General features: G+C 37.1%; 1 long non-coding RNA gene across 1 annotated transcript; it reads left to right on the forward strand.

The window, feature by feature from the left end:
- The first annotated feature begins 1,416 nt into the window (after window positions 1-1,416).
- Window positions 1,417-9,611, forward strand: LOC136699042 (uncharacterized). The gene is made up of 5 exons (XR_010803588.1): window positions 1,417-1,821; window positions 3,268-3,358; window positions 5,508-5,635; window positions 5,799-5,880; window positions 8,845-9,611. It is a non-coding gene; the product is annotated as an uncharacterized lncRNA (long non-coding RNA).
- Window positions 9,612-10,252: the final 641 nt, after the last annotated feature.

Here is a 10,252-nt window from a genome sequence, read left to right on the forward strand (position 1 = left end):
TTTTTTAAACTACATGAGATAAGGTCTTTTTACAAATCACAAAGGTATTATTCCTTGAACACTACCAAACTTAATTGTACAGTATTACTGAGATGACCCGCCACTTGCTACAGTAATATTTTTACCATTTTTAAAGCCGGCAAATCAAAACGACCAAAATAATATACGTTGCAGGTCTGTTAAATCATGTTAGAGCATGAAGGTGATCCGTGTGTACAGGGCAAGGTGTACTCAGTCTGTTTTAATTGTGTGTCTGTCTCACAATGAAAGTACATACAGTGCACCCACAAACAGTCTGCAGCACATCATTTTGTCCTCGATACTGGCAGAAGAGCTACCGGAGGAACCATTAAGCTTTTTCCGGTAACTCAAGGTGCTATCAGGAAGCATAAACTCTGGGCTGTGCTGAGGAGCCCGGAATGTTCCGGTAGCTCGGGACTCTGTCAGACAGCTGTAGGTACACAAAGATGGTCTAAATGGCAAACCCAATTTACTGTCCATAACGACAGTCCATGTCTGTAAGTTCTGAACTGATAGAAAACATGAAAGCTGAAGTTAATAGTTTATCTATGGCACTGGCAGCTACAGCCTCAGTTAGCGTCTTATGCTAATTCTAATGCTTCTACTTCTGAATAGGGAAAACTTGCAGAAAAACACCCTAACATTTCGGTACAGTAACCGGGTAGTTTTGCTGCTCTTGCACACTTGACTAGTGGCTGTACCAACTCGCTAAACAATAAAAGAGCGGAAAATACAAAGCTGTGCGAGTTCCATGCGCTTTCTCCGTCTTTCTCGCCCTTCCCCAGATCACAAACATGATACATATGCACTGTCAAATAAGGTGGTACTGTACAGATATTTTTGTATCTGTCTCAAAAGATTAAACAATGGTAAAGTCTATATAACTGTGGTATCTTGATAAAAGGGAATTTGCAGGGTGAAATAATACATCTCAAAAATACTATTACTTTCTCAGCATCTGGCTCTGTGTCCGAAAATGTATGCCTGATTCTCACCTCCGTGAAGCTGGACCCTCATGAGGAGTCGTTATTGTGTATAATGGGTGATTGTTTGTTGCACAAGCATGACAAACTAGCATAAATTTCAGATAAATATTTTTTATTACTAATACTGATGTAACAAATATTAATTAAAATCTTTTTGTTGCCTTCTACCCATGGCTCAAAACACTGTCATTTGTCATTAATGTAATCTTTGCCTATGTTTCATTTTTCTAGGTTAAATAAAGATTCACGAGTATAAAATACATAAATCAAAATTTCTCGTTTTTATTACCCTTTACAAAATATCTCAACTTTTCAGGAAGTGGGACTTTTAAATGAATACCACATAATTAATTTCCAAACACCACTTCCAGAAAAGTTGGGACAATTTATAAGCTTAGTTGTGGGACACATTAGTTAGAGTACTAAAAATCTATTGACACTTAAAGGGAATTTAGACAATACCGGAGAACTGCTGTTCTCATAGCAAAACAAACTACTCCTCTGGTTTGATTTCATTCAGAAGCTCTGCAACTTTTTTTTTTTAAGGTGGAATGGTTTGTTTGAGTAGGAAGCTGACTGTACCTAGTGCATGTTGATGTTTAAGTTGTCTGTATGTTTTCATCACTTTTCATGCTTTCAGTTCTGAGGTCTTTCCACAATCCAAACTTGATAATTTTGGAGCCTTGGCTGACCAACTGACACACAGATAGAAAGCCTGAGCCAGTTCAGAGTAAGCCAATTAGTTTGTTCCCATTTACAGAGTTTCTTACTAAATTCAGTCCTTCCTGCATGCAGAATGGAGAGCTAACAAATGGTAAGGAAACTTTCTCTGAATTTTATAAAAGGTCAATTAAAAAAGCAAACTTTGCTGTTAAATCAACACCTTGTACCTTAAAATTACATCTTAAAAATCATTGTGATAATCCACTGACCAGTAATAGGAAGAAGAGGATCTCTGTCATTGCTACTCATGGCTCAACATGGTAGAAACTGCACTGTGTAACTTTGGAGACAGGGAGGAACCTCTTGTAAGAACTCATTCATTCATTCATTATCTGTAACCGCTTATCCAATTCAGGTGGGTCCAGAGCCTACCTGGAATCATTGGGTGCAAAGCGAGAATACACCCTGGAGGGGGCGCCAGACAGACACCTACGGACACTTTTGAGTCACCAATCCACCTACTAACGTGTGTTTTTGGACTGTGGGAGGAAACCGGAGCACCCGGAGGAAACCCACGCGGACAAACATGTGAACATAAACAAACCAGAGAGAACTGCAGTTTCTACAGTTATAGAAGTTGCCTTTTGTTATGTGTGGATGTTGTGTATATAAATGCAGTAGTCAAGGTTTTATATTTTGATTAAAGACAGAGGATTGAAATTGCAGTTTACAAGAAAAATTGTAATAACGTAACGCATTATATTATACATAATATGGGACTCAAGAGGCCACTTGGGGGCCCCCCTAAGAACTATTGTGTTATAAATATAAATATACAGTATTAGGTAGCCCCAGCATTTACAATATCTGACCTACTAGGTGGCAGAATAACGGGTTTCTAACATTACCTCAACAAGCTTAAATGTCTGTGTTTTGGTCCTGAATTTAAGGCAGTATAACAGTATAATTCTCTAGGAGCAGTATACAAGAAAAAATAATATGAATGTTTTGTGCAGGATGGAATGGTTAAGCTTTTGACTGTTCACATTTACTGCAATTGAAGGACACGCAGCTTTTTGTGTTTTGTTTTTCTTAAATGTAAGTGAATTACAAGACAATGCTATGGGAATGGAAACAGCTACCATTCACTAGGTGACTGGTTCCTAGCTTCAAAATTTTACTTTCAGAAACAAAGCATAAATAAAGAACACCTGGGAGAGTTCCTATGTAGAGGGCTTCAAAAAGTCCTGTTAAGATCCCCAGTAAAGCTGGAAGGTCAGGCGTAAAAATTATTAAGAATAAAAGCCTCATTTAGTGTTTTTCCTGATTAAGGAATTTAATGATTACCTAGTTGGCTTCAGTACTTCTGGTTAGGCAAATAATTTTGAGTAACAATCTAAACAAGGAACTAATGATGACATTGTGGCATTTTATAGGCTGTGTTCCAACTCTTGTGTTTAATTTTCCCCTCTCTGTTTTTTTCTGCCCCATTCTCTCTCCACTCCCTCCACCTCCCTCTCTTTCTCTCGCTACTCCCTCCACCTCCCTCTCTTTATCTGTCTCCTTCTCACTCTCACACATACTAATGTTCATGCAGCATGCAGCGCCACACCTGAATTGGATCATGGTAACAGAGTCACAAGAGATCACTTATCGGAATCAGCTATCACCATGATGGAGTGAGAAAGGTAAAGGGAGAGGGCTCTTGGTAGACAGAGAGAAACAGGGAGGTGTGGTGTCAATTCCCTTTCCCCCTTCATGTTAAGTGCTCTCTAAAGCCAGTTAAATGATACGGGGATGACGCTTTGCCGTTTTTACCTGCGTGTTTGCCCTCTAGCTATCACATACTTGTGCAGTCCTAACCTTAGTCTCAACCTTGGGGACAATATACTGGATGAACATCTGATCTGCAAACAGTCATTAATCCCATCGCCTTCTTCACCCCATTCCTCTAACTTTTAACTGTGATTGCAACCTGGCCATGACAGCATCACTTGGATGACCATTTAATCTGACCCCCTCAGACAATGCAGACAGCTTCTCAGACACAGGGCTAAAATTAACCCTAATGAGGTTTTAGGTATGCTGAAATGGTTAATTATGACTGATGGGGACAGACACACTAGGGTAACATCATCAGAATTATTCATAACTAATGATCAGGGCTGGCAGATGTCTAGTGGACTGACAGCTGCTCTGCTGGACATGCAACATGATTCCCTGGGTCTCTCCCAAGTACATGTCATTTGGGAGGAACAAATACAGATCAAAGTTAGCCTTGTTCGCTAGAGGCTCTGTCACAACAGTTTGTTTGGATGGACAATGATCTTGGTAATGTTGGTGTAATTTAATTTAATTGTCCAAACTTTATATCTTTATATACATGGTGAGTATATATATATAGTACATGTATTTATAACACACCTGTGTAATGTTTTGTTGGGACAGCAATTAATCAAACAAAAAAAAGGTGACATTTTTGTGATGTTTCAGTTTCAGTCTAAAATACTGGTAAACTATAATTCCAGTACCAGTCAACTATATTACATGCACAAATATTTGTATTCACATTACATACTGAGTGAACGCACCCATTCTGGTAGCAGATAAATCTTCACAGAAAAGCATGATATTAAATTCAATTCAATAGAATTGTTGCACGTGAGTCTGAGGTCACCATATCCAATGCACTGGGCTCTGCAGAAGAAGAATTTGGTGATCATAACCAATTATCCATTTTTATTTTTATTTTTTACCTCTTAGGTTTTTATCTGATTTAAATTTAAATGAAACATATTGTTCAAATGTTTTCTGTGAACTTACCAACATATTCCTGAACATATACCCAATAAGAAGGCATTGTAAGACCTAGCTGCTCTTTCATTTTCATTTTCAAACTACTTCTCCATGGAAAAAGTGGGCCGTGTTTGGGCATGAAACTCCTAGGCTGAAAAAGGGGCCCACTCCGGCCCTGTATGTATATACACTGCTCAAAAAAAAAAATAAAGGGAACACTAAAATAACACATCCTAGATCTCAATGAGGTCTGGATTTGGAATCCTACTCAAAATAAAGTGGAAAATCAAATTACAGGTTGATTCAGTGGGAATTCCTCAAGACAAGTTAAAATGATAAGGGACCTCCACGTGTCTTTATGACCTCCCTACAATGCCTGGGCATGCTCCTGATGAGGCGGCGGATGTTCTCTTGAGGGATCTCCTCCCAGACCTGGATTAAAGCATCAGTCAACTGCTGGACAGTCTGTGGTGCAGCATGGCATTGGTGGATGAAACGAGGCATGATGTTCCAGATGTGCTCGATTGGATTCAGGTCTGAGGAACCGGCATGCCAGTCCATAGCATCAATGCCTTCATCCTGAAGGAACAGCTGACACACTTCAGCCAAATGAGGCCTAGCATTGTCATGAATCAGAAGGAACCCAAGGCCCACTGCACCAGCATACGTTACATAATGTTGCTCAGATCATTGTTTCCATTAACTTTTTTCTTTCTTCTTTTTCTCTCCCCTCTGGGATAGATGTGTTCAAGGGCCCCTTCACCCTGAGACGTTTACAAAGGAGGTTGTGCTACTTCCCTGGTGCCACGACGAGCAAATAAAGCCTGGTTGTTTGATAATGGCCATGTGAAATCTGCTGTTGAATTTAATGTTGAATTTAATGTTGAATGGTGTGAATAAGATGGCTTTTATGCTACAGGTTCATGGTTGTAGGTGAATGTGTCAAATGTTAACCTACACGGATCAGGAATCAAACTCCATGCTATTCATATATTTATTTCACAAACTTTAATATGTTGTTTAATTAATTTACCTTTGCAGTTTGCAGTTGTTAATGGGTTGCCACAGTAAACTCTAGAACCCCATCAAGAAATGAGTGGACATATGTTAAAGAAGGTATTCCACCAGTGCTCCAGGTGCAACCTGACAAAGTCCTGCTGGAACAAACCGTAAGTTTGCTATTATGTATTTACTTAACAGTGCAGTCATTCAATAATTCAGTATTTTTTTCAGTAGATATTAACTGGATCTCTGAGCCTTGTAGAGGAGCAATATCACACTTTCATGCTTTAGGAATTTCCAATTTCTAGTTAAAATACCATGTTCTTTCAGATAAGTGAAAGTGGAGAGGAAAGTCCTGGATCTGAAATTGGAAGTTCAGATGCCTTCTCAAAGAATGAGAATGAGACTGTTGGTGAGTAAAGTTTATATTGTTATTTATAGCTGTATTATAAATAATACAGCTACATTATACTTTTATAACTGTTATTTGTCACCTAACATTAAATCATTCATTAGTTTTGATTATTTTGTTAATTCAAGCTTTTATAAAACCACCACTGTCTTTTGATTGTATATTAGCAGAATTAATGGTATTTTACGTCTTACACATTTTGTCTGGCACATTTTTCAATGCCACTTTTTGTGCCAGATATATATCTTGATAAGGTTCGCCATGATTTAACATGTTTTCAGGATATTATTGACCTTGGAACTATATGCACCATCAAAATGCTCCTCCAAATGTTACAACAATGACTGTGTTTATGATTGTTTGAAAAGTAGTTCAACAAGGTGTACCACATATTGTGATGGATCTGCAGTTGCTTAACAGATACAGATTGATGTCTGATCTCCCAAAGGAGGAAAAAGATACAATATTGTTCTCACAAACAGGTCCAAGTGACACAGTCCGAGCAAGCACATTATACAGGTGTGTAATAGCATAGTATTGTAGAGGGTATACAATGGTTTTCTTGCCACATCTTACTTTGCTCATTAGTTATATACACTTTCATACATGTATTAAAAAAAAAACATACAATTTAGGTGATAGGTGTCATCACACTCACAGACACTTTTAGGCTAGGTATATACTGTACAGTAATAACTTGTGACTGGTGTAGTTGTTGATCATTGTGGTCAAAGAATAGTTCATATCTAGCTTTAGTGTTAGAAAATTAAGGCCATATTTCAGAAGAGTATGAGAATGAATCTAGGAAATGCAACATGAAATGCTCTTTAGCTTGGTTTACTGGAATGTTGATAAATGCATATTTATTGATCCAGAACTTTGTCCAATGTTATTTATTACACATTTTAGTGAGTATGTAAGTTTGTTGGAAATAGAGGAGTATGAACCAGAATATGCAAGCCTTTAGGAAACAATTGCAAACTCTATATCTGTGACCAGTTTTGGGACTTTGAAGTAAGACTGTTAAAATCTTATTGTGAATCTTATTTTACAGTGAAAAGTGAATATAGTATGAGTACACACACACTTGTAAAATGGCAGATTTTTGTGATGTAAAATAAAAAATAATTAAGATAAATATTAGAACATTTAATGTTCTTTTAATGTAAAAATTGCAACCTATTACATAAAGTGACAACAATCAAACATTGTGGTAAAACAAAGAAGAAGAAATACACAATTAGCTGGTTGCGTAAATATGCACACCCCTAACACAATACAGAGTATTGAAACACTTAATTACAGTGTTTTGGGGTCTATCAGCTTGACACTTCATTTCTAAGCAATATTTTCTCACCACTTCTTGACTTGATCCTATTTGGTGAAACCATTCCTTTGATTATTTGGATGTTTGCTGAGCGTCATTGTTGTGCTGAAAGAACAAATTCCTCTTCAGCTTTGTAGAGGACACCTGAAGCTTTTGTGCCAAAATCAACTGGTATTTGAAGGAAAATGCAAGATTGTCACATGCTAAATTCCTGCAGCTCCTTTAATGTTACCGAAAGGCTCTTGGTAGATTCCCAGACTAGTTTTCTCCTTGTCTTCGTATTATTTTTGGAGGGAGGTCCTGTTCTTGGTAACTTCACAGCTGTTCCATATTTTCTGTGCTCCACAGCCTAACGTCTTGGAAATTCTTTCTTACCCATTTGGTTGTGCGGTAGTGCGGCACAGCTGCAGGGATCTGGAGGTTGTGTGTTCATGTCCCCCTCCAGGTGACTGTCTATGAGGAGTTTGGTGTGTGTTCTCACAGTGTCCGTGTGGGTTTTCCTCCCACAGTCCAAAAACACACAATGGTAGGTGGATTGGCTAATCAAAAGGGTCCATAGGTGTGAGTGAATTTGTGTGTGTGTGTGTGTCGCCCTGTGAAGGACTGGCGCCTCCTCCAGGGTGTATTCCCGCCTGAATAAGCGGTTATAGACAATGAATGAATGAATTGTTATGAGGTCTTTGTGGATCATGGCTTTTACATTAGGTTGCAACCAAAAAGGAACTGCTGAACTTTATCTGTGGTTAATCAGGTGTATATTAGCTACTATTCAACATGGGTTTGAATATGATTGATTATGAAAACAACCACATCGCCAATTACAACTCTTAGAAAAATATGCTATTTTATTTTTTTTTCTTTGTTTAATATTTTATTAAACTGTTCTTACTGTTTTTCATTCATTCATTGTCTGTAACTGCTTATCCAGTTCAGGGTCGCGGTGGGTCCCAAGCCTACCCCGAATCATTGGCGCAAGGCAGGAACACACCCAGGAGGGGATGCCAGTCCTTCACAGGGCAATACACACTCACACATTCACTCACTCACTCCTATGGACACTTTTGAGTCTATTATTTTTAAATTATAGACTAAGTTGACAACACATTAATATTGGTTCTGATATTATTTATTTTGGTTCCATTTTTTTACATCAAAAAATCCTACTTTATTACAGTGGTGTTTAGATATAAATTCTCTATTTACTATTTTGTTTATTGCTATTAGGTATTCAAACCTATATGAAATCAAATGTAACTGTCTAGAGTAAATGTGCTCAAATTAATCAGCTAAAATATATTCTTAAAATTTTGAAGATTTCGCTTGGGTTTGATGCATTTTAAAGATGATTGCAAGCAATTTGTGGAATTTCAATCAATTTAGTAATTGTTGATTTTAGTTGGTAGAAAGCTCTTGAGAGAGCTCAAACTCTTTTTTTTATTAGATTAAAACTCTGGGTGAAGACGCCAAGTTCAAGAGCTTTTGTGATGTTAACTTTTTGGAGGGAAATATAATGATTGCAGGGTCTTGCACTGAAGACATAGTAGCAAATAAATAAATAAATAAATAAATAAGAAAAAGGTCTAATGATTAACTGCATATATTTCATGTTTATTTATCTGTTTATTTTTCTGTTGCAGCAATGATTGTCCAATGATTGAAGACATTAGCAGAGGGCTTGATAAACAACTCTACCCTAATGAAGTGGTCCAATTTAATATCAGAAGGAATGTGTCGGTTGGGGCCAGAAGATGACAAGACCTAATTTTTCCCCTGACAAGATAGTGGATGTTAATTTCACAGATAACCATGGTATTTCCGAGGGTGCTGTAGACTATGGTGGCCCCACTAGAGAATTTTTCAAATTATGTTTTCCAGAAGTAAAAGACTTTTGTGGAATGTTTTTAAAGGCCACCAAACATGAAGACATTATCATGTAATTCCAAACATAAATGCATTGAAGGTTTCAATGAAAAATTTCAAAATATTGCATATATTTTTATATTTTAATTCATGCATTCATTCATTTATTAACATTCTGCGGCAGTTTTACACAGAGGTCAAATTCCTGCTTTCCTTTCACCTGTGCTTTTTAATTCTTTTGTCAGGGGTCCTGATAACGTCAAGATTTCAATCTCAGATATATATAGAAACACTACTGTACATGGAGACATACATTACTGTTCACTAGGCTTCAAAAGAAAACGTGACTAAACATTTTGTTCGTATCGTGTGTATGTTGTGTTACTTTTAGGAATTTGCGATTTCCCGTCACGCAATATGAGAGAGTAGCCACAAGAGGGAGACAAAGCAAAACTCAGTTTATATACATATGTATATAGACTAGTACATTAACAATAAATACCAAAATCTAAATGCTGTACAAGTAAACATTTTTTCTAAAACATCATAGGTGTATTGTGAGTTAATGTGAAGAACAAAGTTTGTTTCCAGATATTATCCTTGATAGTATGGTTTTGTTACATCAACTGCACACATGATTTAATATAATTAAGTGTATATTATGACTGCCACAAGGAGAGATTTTGTAATAACAGGCTTTCCAAAAACATGCTTTTAGAAGAATGCTTTTCAACAGTCTACATGATAACTGATTTTCCAATTAAATGGATAAAAATCTCTTAAATCAGACCCTCAGTTTCTGTCTGCTTTATGTTTGCAATCCACAAATCTTTGCAAAGGTGTGAATGTTGTATATATAATTGATTTGTGTTAAAAGAGTTTATTGATTAATTTTAAAGCAACACTTCTACAAAAAAGGCTCTATTTGCTACTGACTCTGTGGTGCATAGTTATAGGTGGGGTCAATATTTTCAGTGATACCAATGAAATATTGGATGAGCAATAGATGGTATATCAATAAAGTTGGCTACCAATACAGATGTGTTAATGAATAATTTTAAATAATAATAACCATGGGTGTGGGTCGGCACGATGGAGCAGCAGGTAGTGTGGCAGTCACACAGCTCCAGTGACCTGGAGATTGTGGGTTTGAGTCCCACTCTGGGTGACTGTCTGTGATGAGTT

Source organism: Hoplias malabaricus, chromosome 6 (genome assembly GCF_029633855.1).
Source record: "Hoplias malabaricus isolate fHopMal1 chromosome 6, fHopMal1.hap1, whole genome shotgun sequence".
NCBI lineage: Eukaryota > Metazoa > Chordata > Actinopteri > Characiformes > Erythrinidae > Hoplias > Hoplias malabaricus.